Consider the following 19,065-nt stretch of genomic DNA (forward strand, 5'->3'; position numbering starts at 1 on the left):
AGTTAGAAGGGGTCAAAGATCATCAGCAATGTCTCATTTTTCCAACAAAATTTGGAAAATAATTTTTTTTAGGGACCACATCACATTTGAAGTGACTTTGAGAGACCTAGGTGACAGAAAATACCCAAAAGTGACCACATTCTAAAAACTGCACCCCTCACTCTGCTCAAAACCACATCCAAGAAGTTTATTAACCCTTTAGGTGCTTCACAGGAACCAAAGCAATGTGGAAGGAAAAAATGAAAATTTTACTTTTTAACACAAAAATGTTACTTTAGCCATAAAATTTTCACAAGGGAGAAAAGAGAAAGTGCACCCTACAACTTATTGTGCATTTTCTCCTGAGTACGCTGATACCTCATATGTGGTAAAAATCAATTGTTTGGGCGCACAGCGGAGCTCGGAAGGGAAGGCGTGCCATTTGAATTTTTGAACGCAAAACTAGCTGCACTCATTAGCGGACGCCATGTTGGGTTTGAAGACCCCCTGAGGTGCCTAAACAATGGAGCTCCCCCACAAGTGACCCCATTTTGGAAACTAGAGCCCTCAAATAATTTTTCTACATGTTTGGTGAGCACTTTGAACCCCTGGGGGCTTCACAGAAGTTTATAACGTTGAGCTGTGAAAAGAAAATTATTTTTTTTTAACCACAAAACGGTTGCTTCAACTAGGTAGCTTTTTTTTTCACAAGGGTATCAGGAAAAAATGCACCATAAAATGTATTGTGCATTTACTCCTGAGTACGCAGATACCTCATATGTGGTGAAAATCAAATGTTTGGACACACGGCAAGGCTTGGAATGCAAGGAGCGCCATTTGAATTTTTGAGTGCAAATTTAGCTGCACTCATTAGCGAACGCCATGTCGGGTTTGAAGACTCCCTGAGGTGCCTAAACAATGGAGCTCCCCCACAAGTGACCCCGTTTTGGAAACTAGAGCCCTCAAATAATTTTTCTAGATGTTTGGTGAGCACTTTGAACCCCTGGGGGCGTCACAGAAGTTTATAACGTTGAGCCGTGAAAAGAAAAAAAGTTTTTTTACCACAAAACGGTTGCTTCAACTAGGTAGCTTTTTTTTCCACAAGGGTATCAGGAAAAAATGCACCATAAAATGTATTGTGCATTTTCTCCTGAGTACGCAGATACCTCATATGTGGTGGAAATCAAATGTTTGGACACACGGCAGTGCTCGGAAGGCAAGGAGCGCCATTTGAATTTTTGAGTGCAAAATTAGCTGCACTCATTAGCGGACGCCATGTCGGGTTTGAAGACCCCCTTAGGTGCCTAAACAATGGAGCTCCTGCACAAGTGACACCATTTTTGAAACTAGAGCCCTCAAATAATTTTTCTAGATGTTTGGTGAGCACTTTGAACACCTGGGGGCTTCACAGACGTTTATAATGTTGAGCTGTGAAAAGATTTTTTTTTTTTTTTACCACAAAACTGTTGCTTCAACTAGGTAGCTTTTTTTTTCACAAGGGTATCGGCAAAAAATTCACCATAAAATTTATAGTGCATTTTTTCCTGAGTACGACGATACCTCATATGTGGTGGAAAGTAATTGTTTGGGCGCATGGCGGGGCTCAGAAGAGACGGAGCGCCATTTGACAGCAAAATTGGTTGGAATCATTAGCGGACGCCATGTCACGTTTGGAGACCCCCTATGGTGCCTAAACAGTGGAGCTCCCTCACAAGTGACCCCATTTTGGAAACTAGACCCCTCAAGGAGTTTATCTAGATGTTTAGCAAGCCCCAAGGGGCTCCACAGAAGTTGATAATGTTGAGCCATGAATACAATTGTTTTTTTCACCACAAACCTGTCACTTCAACCAGGTAGCTTTTTTTTCCACAAGGGTATCAGGAAAAAATGTACCATAAAACGTATTGTGCAATTTCTCCTGAGTACACAGATACCTCATATGTGGTGGAAAGTAATTGTTTGGGCTCATGGCGGGGCTCAGAAGAGAAGAAACGCCATTTGACAGCAAAATTGGTTGGAATCATTAGCGGACGTCATGTCATGTTTGGAGACCCCCTATGGTGCCTAAACAGTGGAGCTCCACCACAAATTACCCCATTTTGGAACTAGACCCCTGAAGGAATTTATCTAGATATTTGGTGAGCCCCTTGTACCCCCAGGGGCTCCACAGAAGTTGATAACGTTGAATCGTGAAAATTATTATTATTATTTTTTAACCACAAAATTTTTGTATCAACCAGGTAGCTTTTTTTTTTTACAACGGTATCAGGAAAAAATGCACCATAAAACGTATTGTGCAATTTTTCCTGAGTACGTAGATGCCTCATATGTAATGGAAAGTAATTGTTTGGGCACATGGTGGGGCTCAGAATAGAAGGAATGCCATTTAACTTTTCAAACGCACAGACGCGGTGCACTGATCGGCCGCTGCAGGACGCACGGTCGGATGAGATACAAAAAGCGTTGGGGATACGGAAAAAAAAAAGGTCACACCAAAAATTGAGCAGGGATGCCGATCTGTTATGTGCATCCCTGATCAGAGCTCGGCGGGACGCACGGACGGATGCGATACAAAAAGCGTCGCAAATACGGAAAAAAGTCACGCCAAAAATTGAGCATTGATGCCGATCCGTTATGTACATCCCTGATCAGCGCTCGGCGGGACGCACGGACAGATGCGATACAAAAAGCGTCGCGAATACGGAAAAAAGTCACGCCAAAAATTGAGCAGGGATGCCGATCCGTTATGTGCATCCCTGATCAGCGCTTGGCGGGACGCACGGATGGATGCGATACAAAAAGCGTCACGAATATGGAAAAAAGTCACGCCAAAAATTGAGCAGGGATGCCGATCCGTTATGTACATCCCTGATCAGCGCTCGGCGGGACGCACGGACGGATGCGATACAAAAAGCGTCGCGAATACGGAAAAAAGTCACGCCAAAAGTTGAGCAGGGATGCCGATCCGTTATGTGCATCCCTGATCAGCGCTCGGCGGGACGCACGAACAGATGAGATACAAGAAGCGTCGGGGATATGGGAAAAAAAAGTCCCGCTGAAAACTGACCACGGATGCAGATCCCTGATCAGCGCTCGGCGGGACGCATGGGCGGATGAGGTGTAAAAATGGACAGGCTACAAGAAAAAAAAAAAGAAAAAAATTATACTCACAGTACCAAGAGGATCACTGACCAGAGGAACTGCAGAGGAACAAGAAGGCAGTGAGATGGACAGCTTTACACGAGCAGCATGCAGGACGTTGGACAGATCAGCAGAAGGACCCAGCGATGGAGGCAGATGTGATCGGGCCAGTGAAGACCCTGGACGACCCGTGAAGGCAGGTAAGAGGACGTCGGGGGGGGTTGCAGAGGGGGATGGGGAAAGGGGGGGGTTGAAGAGGGGGATGGGGAGAGGGGGGGGAGAGGGAGAGCAGAGGGGGCAGAGAAGCAAAGGCAGAAGGAAGGAACTTTGGAAGCAGAATAGAGATGACAGAGAAGGCAAGCAGATCGCGTGGGGAGCAGATCGGGATGCCGGGGGGCAGATCGGGGCGTAGGGGGGCAGATCCGGGGGGGCACGGGCAGGGGCCTTCACGGGAGCGCGCAGGGTCCATCGTGGGAGCGCAATACTTACCATTGGAGCAGGCGCGGTGACAGCAGAGGCGGCATCTGCGGCGGCAGCAGCGGTGGCGTGGTACCAAAAGTACCAGCCAATGCACGCTGCAGACATGTTGGGGGGGGTCCCCAGACCAGCACAGGCCTGGGGAGGGCGGCCACCTGCAGATCACACCGCCCCACTGCACACTGATTGGAGCGATTGCACGTCATAGCACAATCGCTGCAATCAGTGCTGCAGGGGCTGGGGGCGACATGTTTGAGATCCATCTATGATCTGCTGTAGCTGCTACAATAGATCATAGGAGGATCTCACAGTATCGCACTAATTCGGGCATTATTTTTGCCGAAATTAGTGCAAACGATGTGGTTGGTGGTTCAGATTTGAACAGCCAATCACATCGATCGCCTATGGGGGGTGGCGATGCCACCCCCCCTGGGGTCAAGCAAAGGTCCCCTGCTGTAAGAAACAGCAGGGGACATCATTTGAAAGCCGTTGCTATGGCTACGGCAATCAAATGAAGTTTAGGCAGTAAAATAAGTCCCTGGTCGTTAAGTCGCGTTAAAATAGGACGTAATTTTACTGCCCGCGGTCGTGAAGGGGATAACTGAGTATTTATTGAATATTTTCACATAAAGAGCATTAGCATATTGCTTGCTGTACTTAGTAAAGTATCAAATTTAAAGGAAATCTGTCACCAGGCTTTTGCTACCCCATCTGAGTGCAGCATATTAATGAAGACAAAAACCCTAATTCCAGTGAACTGTCACTGAGCTATTTACTGTTATTTTGATAAAATCAATGTTTTCTCTGCTGCAGATATAACAGCAATACAGATGATATTATACAGCTCATAAACAGGGTTGCCACCAGGAAGTTCAGGGTCCCATACTGGCAATGTTTTGGGCCCCCTTGAGATTCCACTCTGTCTCCACTCCAGGTCTGCCTCTACCCTTCAAACCCTCCACAGTCTCACTGCCACTCTTGGAAAAACTCCACTTCTGCATTACATCCGCACCAATCAGATATTAACAGTTTTCATCAAACGCCATCTGGTGGCACATATATATACACATATATACACACATGTACATAGCGCCAAAAGGAAAGTGTTAGCACCCTTGCAGTTGTTTCGGGAAATGAAATATTTATTTAACTCTCCATAATAGACCCCTTTAGATACACTGCCCCTCTCTATAATATCTCTCCCACACCACTGCCCCTTGTATAATATTATCACACACTGCCCAACTGTATAATATCCCTCACACACTGACACTCTGTATAATATTCCCTACACACACTGCCCCTCTGTATAATATCCACCTACACACTGCCCCTTTGTATAATATACCACATACACTGCTCCTCTGTATATCATCCTACACACTGCCCAACTGTATAATATCCCCACACACTGACACTCTGTATAATATTCCCTACACACACTGCCCCTCTGTATAATATCCCCTACACACTGCCCCTTTGTATAATATACCACACACACTGCTCCTCTGTATATCATCCTACACACTGACCCACTGTATAATATCCCCCCACATACTGTCCCTCTGTATAATATTCTGCCACACTGCCTCTCTGTATAATATCCCAACACACTGCTACTGTGTATAATACCCCACACACACTACCCCTTTGTATAATATTCTCCCACAGACATTGCGCTTCTGCATAAATTCCCCTACACACAGTGCCCCTCTATATAAAATCCTCCCACACACTGCCCCTCTGTATAATATCCCCCTCACACACTACCCCACTGTATATCTGTCACGCTCTCTGGGTCCCCTGCTCTGCTCCCCGGCTCACCTGCCACGCTCCCCGGCTTCCCTGCTTCTCTCCCCGGTCTCCAGCCTCCATTGCCTGCGGTCCCCAGGCGGCCCGGTCTCCGCTCCCGGCGCCCGTCGGCTACTCAGCTCCAGCCTGGCTCTCCTGCTTCCTGCTCACCGCTCCCTGCCCTGGCTTCTGGCACCCGGGCCTCGCGCATGCGCATTAGGGCGCGCGCGCGGTCATTGACCCTCTCTTAAAGGGCCAGCGTCCACTGACAGGAAATTGAACACACAGGTACAGGGTATAAAGGGGTTTAGTGTCCAAGTGGGCGAGACCTGTTCTTTGTGTTTCCTAAGCTAGGAGTCAGGTCTCCTTGTCTCTGTGATATACTTACCTATCTCTCTTCTAGAGCCGCTCCTGCCTCACCATCCGGTCCTGCCGATTCCCGAACCCCGAACGCTGACTATCTGCCATCCCGTCAGTCCGTTCCATCTCTGATCCCTGTGGTGACCCGTCCTCTCGCTCCATCGGTTCCGGACTCTGCCTGACAACATCTCGGCCTCCGAACCTGAGCTCCGTCACCCGGACTACCATCAGTGACTCCGTGGTCCCAGGGACTTCTCCATTCCACTCTTGTGCACGGACTGTCCTGCTACCCGTAGTGCTCCGGCTACCGGACCCCTTGCCTTCATCAAGGAGTTCGGCCCAGTGGATCCACCTCCTGGGTCTGCCCGTCCACCTGGCCCTAACAGTATCTCCCCACACACTGTCCCTCTGTATAATATTCTGCCACACACTGACTCTGTATAATATCCCCACACACACTGAACACAGTATAATATCTCTCACACACTACCCCTCTATATAATATCACTCCCACCCACTGCCCCTTTGTGTAATATCCCCACACATACACTTGCCTTCTGTATAATATTCCTCCACACATATTTTCCCTCTGTAATATCACCCACAAACTGCTCCTCTGTATAATATTCTGCAGACACATTACTCCTCTGTATAATATACCCACACACTACCCCTCTGTATAATATCCGGCACACACAGTAGCCCTCTATATAAAATCCACACACTGCCCATAATATCCCTGCACACACACTACACCTTTGCATAATATCCCCACCCACACTACCCTTCTGTATGATATTACCCACACACTGCCCCTTTGTACAATATCCCCTCTACACAGTGCATTTTTGGATATCTACGCACACACTACTCTGTATAATATTCACCCCACACTTCCACTCTGTATAATATCCCCCAAACAAACTGCTGTTTTGGATAATATCCTGGCACACACTACCAGTCTGTATAATGTCCCCCACACACTACCCCTCTGTATAATATTGCCCTCACACTACCCCTCTATATAACATCTCCCACACACACTGTCCTTCTGTATAATATCCTCTCACACACTGCTCCTCGCAACACTTTGTTAAGAAAGATGTAGTGGACAACATTGGGTAATAAATATAAATATATGGAGGGCTGCTAAAAAAAAATTTGCAAAAAAAAAAATTGTAACATGAGTGGAAAAAAACTGCATAGTAAAAACAAAATGTGCACACAACTGTTTATACAGTATGTGAACATGGTTTTTATTGATAAAAAACTTTTAAGGCTGACAAAAACGAAAGGTTAAAAATAATTACAAAAGTTATCTTTTATAACCCATTATATCAACCACCATGATGGTTGAAAAAAAGTGACACAAAGTAGAGGATGTTCACCTATTCTCCAGGAAACTTCTCCTCAAAAAACTTAATCATAGAACTCACATGGGGAAGATTTTTGATACCAAGGAGGAACAGGAGGCCTTAGCTATACTTCAATCACTTGAAGATGAAGCTACAACATCTAAGGTTGGTAATTTTCCCACACATCTGATACATTTTTCCAAGAAATTTCCTAATTTGGGTGTCTGTCCTGCTGTGGAAATTTTCTCCAAATTGGTGACTGAGGATATTAAGAATTTGTCCAAGCAGGCACATCTCAAATCCAATCTTACCAGTAAAGAATGGGATAGTTTGAGGGAGCTTCAATCCTGGCGAGATGTGGTTTTCAAACCCGCTGAGAAGGGTGGCAACTTGGTCATTTGGTCCAATGACTTATATGAGAAGCAAGCCAACAAACTCCTTAGCGATGTTCGTTATTACAAGAAATTGTCTTTAAATCCGCTGTCTTCTTTCCATAGTGATCTTGTGGAGATTCTGGAAATGGCCTATGACAAGAACATTATCCCCAAGAAATTTGTGGATTCAATCATAAAACTCCATCCTCGTCTCCCAACTTTATACCTCATTCCAAAGATCCATAAGGACCCACAGGACCCTCCAGGAAGGCCCATAATTTCTGGTAATGGGGGTCTCAAAGAGATTATTTGTCAAGTAATTGACTATTATTTGAAGCCATTGGTCATGGAGCTCCCATCCTACATCCATGATACCCCTGCTGCTTTACAACGGCTGGATGGTATACATTTGTAAGGTGATATGGTGATGGTGACGGCAGACATCGAATCACTTTATACCTCCATTAAACATGAGGAAAGTTTAAAAGCAATTAAGTGGTTTTGAATTGCAGCAATATTGACAAATCCATGGCTAACCGTTTACTTTCCCTGTTAGAATTCATTCTAACCTACAACATTTTTATTTCTGAGGGTAAGGGATATTCTCAGATAAAAGGTACAGCCATTGGGGCTTGCTGTGCCCCCTCTTATGCCAATCTGTTCTTGGGGGCATGGAAGCGGGAAATCTTCTAAGGTGATGCAACCCCTAATGTACATAAAATTTTGAACTAGATGAGATACATCGATGATGTATGGTTTTTATCGGATGGGAACCCATCCGAGCTCCATGACCTTATGGCTCAAGTGAACCAAAACAATCTTACTATTAAGCTGACATATGAATTTGGCCGTGAGATCAACTTTCTGGATCTTAATATTTAAACTTTGCCTAATGGTACTCTCTCTACGCAAATTCACAGGAAGTCCACAGCGACAAATTATTTTTTCCACACCTTGTCTGCACATTCAGTGAATACCATCAAAGGAATTCCAAATGGCCAGTTCTTAAGGGTCAAAAGCATTTTTTCTGATGATGACAACTTCCAGGTGCATGCTAAGGATCCTGTCCAAAGATTTTTGGAGAGAGGCTACAGCCGTAGAACCATCAGAAGAGGATTTAAAAAGTTGAACAGGCCACAAGAAATTCCTTACTGCATTATATACAAATTCTACCAAAAAAAAAAGAAAGTTGATTCACAAGTACGTTTAATAACAACCTATAATGACAAATGGCAGGATTTGAGGAATATTGTCCGAAAACATTGTCATGTGCTTCAGACTGATCCCGTTTTACAAAACATTCTCCCTGATGGTCCAGCTATTGTAAAGAGCTAATAAATTGGGTGATCTGCTGGTGCATAGCTATTATGATCCTCCTAAAATGGAATCTACAATCATCAGAGAAAACCTGTTGGCTTTTTTCCTTGTGGATCGCATGTGCGAATCTAGAAAAATCTAAGAAATTCCACAACCATGATAGCTCCAAAGTCTATGATATTAGATGCTTGATTACTTGTTCATCCAAGGGAGTCTTTCATAGGGCTCAATGCCCATGTGGTAAGGCATATGTAGGTTTGACCACTAGAGAACTAAAAGTGAGAATAAGGGAGCATTGCTTGGACATTGAAAAAGTGAAGACCTGTATGCATGACACAACTCTAAAATCAATACCGAGACACTTTAAGCAGTTTCATGGGTCCAATGCCAAATAATTGAAGGCTAAGGGTATTGATATGGTTTCCCTGGGCCCGAGAGGAGGTAACCTGGGAAAAACCTTAGCATAACTGGAGAGCAGGTGGATTTACCGGCTGCGTACGCTTGCTCCTTTTAACAAAAATATGGGATTTTCTGCTTTCCTATGATATGACATATTTGTGAGGTAATTGATTCTGCAGGATTTTAGAGGTTAGACTTTATCATGAGGGATGGATGGGGTTTTGGACATCGACATTTTCTTCATGTGTTTTTATTTGATTTTAATACTATCTCCTTATTTTTATAGATACTGCGAGAGTGACCAATTATGACTATCACAAGTGAAACATGTGGAGCCTTTTTATCTTGCTTCCCTTCATTGCTTAGACTGTTTGGTTTGTCTGGATAGCATCCATTGCATCATGCGAAGGGTTTATTTATTCAGCTATCTTTTTATATTAATTTGTATTATTAAAAAAAAAAAAATATATTCATATTTGATACATATATTTATTATTAGCAGTCATAAATTAATTTATTTATTTTGTATATTTCTGGTCTGAAATTCGTATAAGTTATATAATAGCACATGCACGTTATTATAATTTTTAATATTACTTATTTATATGTAGTTTTGTATTTTTATACACATTTATAACATACAGGCTTGTATACACTGAGTGCAGTATTATTAGGCAAATGATTATTTTGATAACATGATACTTTTTATACATGTTGTCTTAAGCGAGCTTTACACGCAACGACATTGCTAACGAGATGTCGTTGGGGTCACGGAATTCGTGATGCACATCCGACCTCGTTAGTGACGGCGTTGCGTGTGAAATACAGGAACGACCGTTAACGATTAAAATTACGTACCTAATCGTTGATTGTTGACACGTCGTTCCTTTCCCGATTATCGTTGCTGTTGCAGGACGCAGGTTGTTCGTCGTTCCTGCGGCAGCACACATCTCTATGTGTGACACCACAGGAACGAGGAACATCACCGTGCCTGCAGCCGCCCGCAATGAGGAAGGAAGAAGGTAGGCAGGATGTTCGGCCCGCTCATCTCCTCCCCGGCCACTTAATGACGTCGCTGTGACGCCGAATGAACTGCCCCCCTTAGAAAGGAGGCGGTTCGCCGGTCACAGCGACATCGCTAGGCATGTACAGTGCCTACAAGTAGTCTTCAACCCCCTGCAGATTTAGCAGGTTTGATAAGATGCAAATAAGTTAGAGCCTGCAAACTTCAAACAAGAGCAGGATTTATTAACAGATGCATAAATCTTACAAACCAACAAGTTATGTTGCTCAGTTAAATTTTAATAAATTTTCAACATAAAAGTGTGGGTCAATTATTATTCAACCCCTAGGTTTAATATTTTGTGGAATAACCCTTGTTTGCAATTACAGCTAATAATCGTCTTTTATAAGACCTGATCAGGCCGGCACAGGTCTCTGGAGTTATCTTGGCCCACTCCTCCATGCAGATCTTCTCCAAGTTATCTAGCTTCTTTGGGTGTCTCATGTGGACTTTAATCTTGAGCTCCTTCCACAAGTTTTCAATTGGGTTAAGGTCAGGAGACTGACTAGGCCACTGCAACACCTTGATTTTTTCCCTCTTGAACCAGGCCTTGGTTTTCTTGGCTGTGTGCTTTAGGTCGTTGTCTTGTTGGAAGATGAAATGACAACCCATCTTAAGATCCTTGATGGAGGAGTGGAGGTTCTTGGCCAAAATCTCCAGGTAGGCCGTGCTATCCATCTTCCCATGGATGCGGACCAGATGGCCAGGCCCCTTGGCTGAGAAACAGCCCCACAGCATGATGCTGCCACCACCATGCTTGACTGTAGGGATGGTATACTTGGGGTCGTATGCAGTGCCATCCAGTCTCCAATTGTCATGTGTGTGGTTGGCACCAAATATCTCGATCTTGGTCTCATCAGACCAGAGAACCTTGAACCAGTCTGTCTCAGAGTCCTCCAAGTGATCATGAGCAAACTGTAGACGAGCCTTGACATGACGCTTTGAAAGTAAAGGTACTTTACGGGCTCGTCTGGAACGGAGACCATTGTGGTGGAGTACGTTACTTATGGTATTGACTGAAACCAATGTCCCCACTGCCATGAGATCTTCCCGGAGCTCCTTCCTTGTTGTCCTTGGGTTAGCCTTGACTCTTCAGACAAGCCTGGCCTCGGGACAGGTGGAAACTTTCAAAGGCTGTCCAGGCCGTGGAAGGCTAACAGTAGTTCCATAAGCCTTCCACTTCCGGATGATGCTCCCAACAGTGGAGACAGGTAGGCCCAACTCCTTGGAAAGGGTTTTGTACCCCTTGCCAGCCTTGTGACCCTCCACGATCTTGTCTCTGATGGCCTTGGAATGCTCCTTTGTCTTTCCCATGTTGACCAAGTATGAGTGCTGTTCACAAGTTTGGGGAGGGTCTTAATTAGTCAGAAAAGGCTGGAAAAAGAGATAATTAATCCAAACATGTGAAGCTCATTGTTCTTTGTGCCTGAAATACTTCTTAATACTTTAGGGGAACCAAACAGAATTCTGGTGGTTTGAGGGGTTGAATAATAAATGACCCTCTGAATAAACGTTTCACAATTAAAAAAAAAAAAAAAAAGAAATAACATTCTTTTTTGGTGCAGTGCATTTCACACTTCCAGGCTGATCTACAGTCCAAATGTCACAATGCCAAGTTAATTCCGAATGTGTAAACCTGCTAAATCTGCAGGGGGTTGAATACTACTTGTAGGCACTGTAAGTATAGTGTGATGGGTCCTAGCGATGTTGTGCGCCACGGGCAGCGATTTGCCCATGACGCACAACCGACGGGGGTGGGTGCTTTCACTAGCGACATCGCTAGCGATGTCGCTGTGTGTGAAGCCCGCTTTACTTCAAGCTGTATAGTAAATCAGGTGATGTGCATCTCTGTAATGAGGAGGGGTGTGGTGTACTGACATCAACACCCTATATAAGGTGTGCTTAATTATTAGGCAACTTCATTTCCTTTGGAAAAATGAGTCAGAAGAGAGATTTGACAGGCTCTGAAAAGTCCAAAATTGTGAGATGTTTTGCAGAGGGATGCAGCAGTCTTGAAATTACCAAACGTTTGAAGCGTGATGACCAAACAATCAAGCATTTCATGGCAATTAGTCAACAGGGTCGCAAGAAGAGTGTTGGGCAAAAAAGGCGCAAAATAACTGCCTATGATTTGAGGAAAATCAAGCATGAAGCTGCCAAGATGCCATTTGCCACCAGTTTGGCCATATTTCAGAGCTGCAACATTACTGGAGTATCAAAAAGCAAGGTGTGCCATTCTCAGGGACATGGCCAAGGTAAGGAAGGCTGAAAAACAACTACCTTTCAACAAAAAACATAAGATAAAACATCAAGACTGGGCCAAGAAATATCTTAAGACTAGAGATGAGCCACCCCCCTAGTGTTTGAGTTTGGTTCGTCGAATCGCGGCTTAGTTCGGCGAACGTTCGACTCCAATTGAAAATAATGACAGGCAAACAAAATACATACAAACACATTATACATGTACACATACAGTTAATAAACATTGTCATTACACATACAGGTCCCCGCGACGCGTCCTGCACTCTGTCTCCCTCAGCTTTTCCTTCCGATCATTGCTGCGCCCTCCCGGTAACCAGCACTGATGATAGGACCTTCCGGGCCGTCGTCATAGCATGTGTCCAGTCACGTGTCTATTATCTCAATGGCTACAGACTGGTCACATGGCTAGATGTCATGCTAGGTCCTGTCAGTGCATCTCTCCGGTACGCGGTGCTCATTTGAGAATCTCCGTGTACCGGCGAATTGCTTGGGCACATGCTTGCCTCCGCATTCCTTCATGTGGGTGCTCTTTACAGAGTCAGCCCACATGCAAGGACTGGATGCCACAGCCAGTGAATAACGGAGATCACCGTTGCTATAGTAACCCGCCTGTCAGATTACTATTTCAACGGTGGCAGCGGTGTCATCACCGCTTACAACCCGCAGCCTCTGCTCACTCACTGAGTGATTAGACTGAATGGGAGCAGCAGCGTCTTCCTCCCATGCAGTGCTCTCTCATGTAGCAGAGCTGCATGGGTTGAAGGAGAAAGAAGACTGAAGGCCAGGATCATGGAGGAGTGAGAGGGAGTAATAAACATGGAGTCTCTAAGTGTGTCTGTGTATTTATTTCTATTAAAGTATTTTTTCTCTGTGTAGTGTCTTTTTGTTAACCCTTTATTGGAGATTCTTAATGGCCGGGTCAAACTTGCCTGACATTAAGAATCTCTGGCTTAATACTAGCTAGTAAAACAAAGCTAGTATTAACCCATTATTACCCAGTGAGCCACCCATTACCAGGGCAGCTGGAAGAGTTGGATACAGCACCAGATGATGGCGCTTGTATGAAGGCACCATTTTCTGGGGCAGCTGTGGGCTGCAATTCGCAGCAGAGGGGCCCAGAAAGCTAGGGTCAAACTGTGCTGCGGATTCCAATCTCCAGATGCCTAGTTGTACCTGGCTGGACAGAAAAATGGTGCGAAGCCCATGTGTTTTTTTTTTTTATTATTTCATGTAATTCATGAAATAAAAAAAAGGGCTTCCCTATATTTTTGGTTCCCAGCCGGGTATAAATAGGCAGCTGGGGGTTGGGGGAAGCCGTACCTGCCTGCTGTACCTGGCTAGCATACAAAAATATGGCGAAGCTCATGTAATTTTTTTTGGTGGTCAAAAAACTCCTGCATACAGTTCTGGATGGAGTATGGTGAGCCTTGTAGTTCTGGAGCTACTGTCTGCTCTCTTGCATACACTAGTGAATAAAGCATGCTGAGCCTTGTAGTTTTGCTCCCCCTGTCTCTCCCTCCAGCATACAGTCCTGGATGCAGCATGCTGAGCCTTGTAGTTCTGAAGCTGCTTTCTGCTCTCCTCCATACAGACAGAAAGCAGACAGTAGCTGCAGAACTACAAGGCTCAGCATACACCATCCAGGACTGTATGCAGGAGTTTTTTGCCCCCCAAAAAAATTACGTGGGCTTCGCCATATTTTTGTATGCTAACCAGGTACAGAAGGCAGCTACGGGCTGCCCCCAACCCCCAACTGCCTATTTGTACCTGGCTGGGAACCAAAAATATAAGGAAGCCCTTTTTTTTTTCATTATTTCATGAATTTCATGAAATAATTAAAAAAAAAAAAATGACGTGGGCTTTGCCCAATTTTTGTGTCCAGCCAGGTACAAATAGGCAGCTGGGGATTGGAATCAGGGTGCCCAAGCTTTTTTGGGCACCCTTGCTGTGAATTGCAGTTAGCAGCCGCCTCAGAAAATGGCGCTTTCATAGAAGCACCATCTTCTGGCGCTGTATCCAACTCTTCTAGCTGTCGTGGTGACGGGTGGCTCACTGGGTAATAATGGGGTTAGGGCTAGCTGTATATTATCAACTGGCCCTAAGCCCGAAATTCATGGTGTCACGCCAATATTAGACATGGTCACCATGAATTTCTAGTACAGATAAAAAAACACAACACACAGAAAAATGTTTTTATTAGAAATAAAACACAACACAATTAGTGACTCCATCTTTATTGAAATAAAGAACTCCCCTCTGCAGTAATCCTGGGTCAATGGTCCCGCACCGTCCAATCCGGATCCAATATCATCTGATCGGTTTTCTGGAAGGCAAAGCTATCAGATGATGTGTCAGGTTAAAGGGCCTGAATCACATGACACAACAGCTGATTGTATAAACAGCTTTTATACAATCAGCTGATGCATCAGTGCAAAAAAAAAAAACTACACTCTTCTGTACAGACTCCTGTCCGACAGCAGCAGCTGATAGTTTAGCCGACCGGGCGGTAAAAAGCCTGCCTCACCGCTCAACTTATAGTGTCAGCTGATTCCGTCAGGTGACCACATCAGCTGATCATTGCCAGGTCTGAGGGCGAGAAAAGAGAGAGAAAAGAGAGAAAAAAGAGAGAGAAAAGAGAAAAAAGAGAGAGAAAAGAGAGAGAAAAGAGAGAAGAGAGAGAAAAGAGAGAAGAGAGAGTTGGAGAGAAGAGAGAGAGGGAGAGAGGAGAGAGGGCAAGAAAGAGGAAGAGAGGGACAGAGAGAAGGAGAGAGAGAAAAGAGAGAGAAGAGGGAGAAAAAGAGAGTGAGAAAGAGAGAGAGAGGGAAAGAGAGAGAGAGAAAGAGAGAGAGAAAGAAAGAGAGAGAGAAAGAGAGAGAGAAAGAGAGAGAGAAAAAAGAGAGAATGAGAGAGAAGAGAGAGAGGAGAGAGACAAGAGAGAGAGAAAGAAGAGAGAGGAGAGAGCAATGCAGCCTCATTCTGTGACCTGCTCCGATTTTAGAGGTGTGTCCTGTGGCTCACAGCTGATGTCCAGCTCCTCCCCTCAGTGCATAATTAAATTAAATTATGGGATGGATGGAGGGATGAAGGGAGAGATGAAGGGAGGGAGGGATGGGGGGAGGGATGGAGGGAGGGATGGAGGGAGGGAGAGATGGAGGGAGGGAGAGATGGAGGGAGCGATGGAGGGAGGGATGAAGGGAAGGATGTAGGGAGGGATGAAGGTAGGGATGAATGGATGGAGAGAGGGATGGAGGGAGGGAGAGATGGAGGGAGCGATGGAGGGAGGGATAAAGGGAAGGATGAAGGGAGGGATGAAGGTAGGGATGAATGGATGGAGAGAGGGATGGAGGGAGGGATCAATGGATGGAGGGGGGATGTAGGGATGGATGGATGGGAGGGCAAACACCGGCACTACCGCACTCATCCTCGCCCACACGCAGGCACTACTGCATGTATCATCCTCGCACACACGCAGGCACTACAACCCCCATCATCACCGCACACGCAGGCATTACCTCAGTGACGTCCCCGGTGACAGCGTGGCTCATATCAGTTGCTCTGTGGATCTGACACAGAACGCTCGTGTTTTACGGCACTCCTGTCAGCTTCATGTAGCAGAGCTGGATGCATCGCGGGACCTCTGTGCATTACGTCAGACCTGGAGGGGTGTTTGGGGATTTTAATAAAATGGTGAAAGAGGTTGTTTATTTGTCTTTTATTCCAAATAAAGGATTTTTCGTTGTGTGTGTTTATTTACTTTCACTTACAGGTGGTTAATCATGGAAGGTATCTTGGGGAGACGCCTGCCATGATTAACTCCTTATTACCCCGATTGCCACCGCACGAGGGCAATTCGGGATGAGCTGGGTAGAGTCCCGAGACTGTTGCATCTAATGGATGCGGCAATTCCGGGCGGCTGCCTGCTGATATTGTCAGAATGGTGGGCTCCCCATAACGTGGCGCTTCCCATCCTGACATTACCAGCCTCCAGCTGTGTGGCTTTATCCTGGCTGGTATCAAAATTGGGGGGAAACGCAGTTTTTTTTTATTTTTATTATTTATTTTACTGCACGATATAGACCCACCCACGGGCTGTCACTCATCGTGGGGGCGTGTCTGACTGCAACCAATTATGGGCACCGGTGGTCTGGGAAAGCAGGGAATACCAGATTGAATAATGAAGCGGCAGCCATTTTGAAAAAGAAAAAGCCGAAAGAGCTTTGTGACAGCTGTGCAGTGCCGCACCCGTGATCGGTGACTAGGAAAGAGAGAGGGATTGTGCTGGGGACGCATGACGCATGCAGATACGTAATGTGCACACATAGCCTTACTGTGAAAAGCCACGCTTTTGGTGATCGAACCGTTATCGAACGTAACTCGAACTGCCGAACTTGAAGCAAATCGTTCGAGTTCGTCGAACGACTCGAACACTGCCCAAAATCACTCGAATTTGAAATTGGCGAACAGTTCGAATCGAACATTGCTCAACTCTACTTATGACTGATTTTTCAAAGGGTTTATGGACTGATGAAATGAGAGTGACTCTTGATGGGCTAGATGGATGAGCCAGAGGCTGGATCAGTAAAGGGCAGAGAGCTCCACTCCGACTCAGATGCCAGCAAGGTAGAGGTGGGGTACTGGTATGGGCTGGTATCATCAAAGATGAAGTTGTGGGATCTTTTTGGATTGAGGATAGAGTGAAGCTCAACTCCCAGACCTACCGCCAGTTTCAGGAAGACAACTTCTTCAAGCAGTGGTACAGGAAAAAGTCGGTATCATTCAAGAAAAATATGATTTTCATGCAGGACAATGCTCAATCACATGCATCACATGCATCCAAATACTCCACAGCATGGCTGGCCAGTAAAGGTCTAAAAGAGGAAAAAATAATGACATGGCCCCCTTGTTCACCTGATCTGAACCCCATAGAGAACCTGTGGTCCCTCATAAAATGTGAGATCTACAGGGAGGGAAAGCAGTACACCTCTTGGAACAGTGTCTGGGAGGCTTTGGTGGCTGCTGCACGCAATGTTGATCGTAATCAGATCAAACAACTGACAGAATCTATGGATGGTAGGCTGTTGAGTGTCATCAGAAAGAAAGGTGGCTATATTGGTCACTAATTTTTTGGGGGCTTTGTTTTTGCAGGTCAGAAATGTTTATTTCTAAATTTTGTGCAGTGATATTGGTTTACCTGGTTAAAATAAACAAGTGAGATGGGAATATATTTGGTTTTTATTAAGTTGCCTAATAATTCTGCACATTAATAGTTACCTGCACAAACAGATATTCTCCTAAGATAGCCAAAACTAAAAAAAAACACTCCAACCTCCTATTAACCTTTGATATTTATGAATCTTTTGGGTTGATTAAGAACACAGTTGTTGATCAATAATAAAAAAAAATCCTCTAAAATACAACTTGCCTAATAATTCTGCACACGGTGTATGTATGCACTTGTCACTTTATGTGTATTTTGATGCACTTTTACACTCTATTTTTATTTTAGATGTATGCATGCACGTGTCACTTTATTAATTCAATATATTTGAAAGGTACATGTATCGCCTATTTTTAATTTATATGGGCATCAAGATAGTAATATTATTTATTTAAGCACAATACATATTCATTATCACATGCATACATTTAGTTATGCTCATTTACATCACATACTACACTCACTCCAGTTCATTAACAGTTTTGGCCCTTTACACACATTATTCTTTTCACTGATTTCACTTCCTCACATTTATATATTTAACTATATTCGCATACCAGTTAAAGATTAATAAATGGTATTCTGCCCTGAATAAAAAGGGCTTCTGTATATAATATTTACTCTGTATGTATTTCAATGGCATGGTGCCCCGAACCAAAATGGTCTCTGTAACTTTGACTGCTAATACACTTGCGTCGGCTGGCCATTTTACTTCCAGTTTGCATCCATTGAAGCCATATGGGACTTTCTGTACTCCCTGTCATGTGCTGTAGCAGATCATGTGATGCTGGATCGCATAACCAGGAAGTGATTCAATCTACTGGCACTGAATGATAGCATGCACCATATAACAGCGGTCCCTCATTGGTCACACTGCGCTATTTAATGGAGGTGTCCCTGATCCTAGACATGCCCCCTGAGGACGCTTTGGGCGAAACACGTGTCGGGGTCGGGACGTGGACGTGGAACCAGGACCATATGCTTTCACAGGTATATACATGTTTTGCCAGTCATGTTTGTTTCATTGTTACACTATACCCAGTGTTTTGGGATTATATTATTTATCTGCGGACATTGCCTTGCTTATATACTTTATATGTGCATTCTATTATCAGTGCCCTGATACTTCATTGGGGGATAAGTACAGGATTATTATGTCCATCCCTGTATTTCATCTATTCTTTTTTTGTTGTTATAATGTTTTAGCTTCCTTCTTGGGGCCCTCCTGGTAGATATGTCCTCATCTTGGTTTATTTGTCTCCTTTCTGGTATATATGTTCTCATCCTGGTATATAAGCCCCTTTCCTGGGATTCCCATAGTATGTATGA

The 19,065-nt window shown here is 44.6% G+C and overlaps 1 protein-coding gene across 1 annotated transcript in view; it reads right to left on the bottom strand.

The window, feature by feature from the left end:
• LOC142296638 (putative cation-transporting ATPase 13A4) overlaps positions 1-19,065 on the bottom strand; it is a 523,287-nt gene that overhangs the window by 275,130 nt on the left and 229,092 nt on the right. The gene's annotated exons all lie outside the window — the stretch shown is intronic.

This window comes from Anomaloglossus baeobatrachus, chromosome 3 (genome assembly GCF_048569485.1).
Source record: "Anomaloglossus baeobatrachus isolate aAnoBae1 chromosome 3, aAnoBae1.hap1, whole genome shotgun sequence".
NCBI classification, from domain to species: domain Eukaryota; kingdom Metazoa; phylum Chordata; class Amphibia; order Anura; family Aromobatidae; genus Anomaloglossus; species Anomaloglossus baeobatrachus.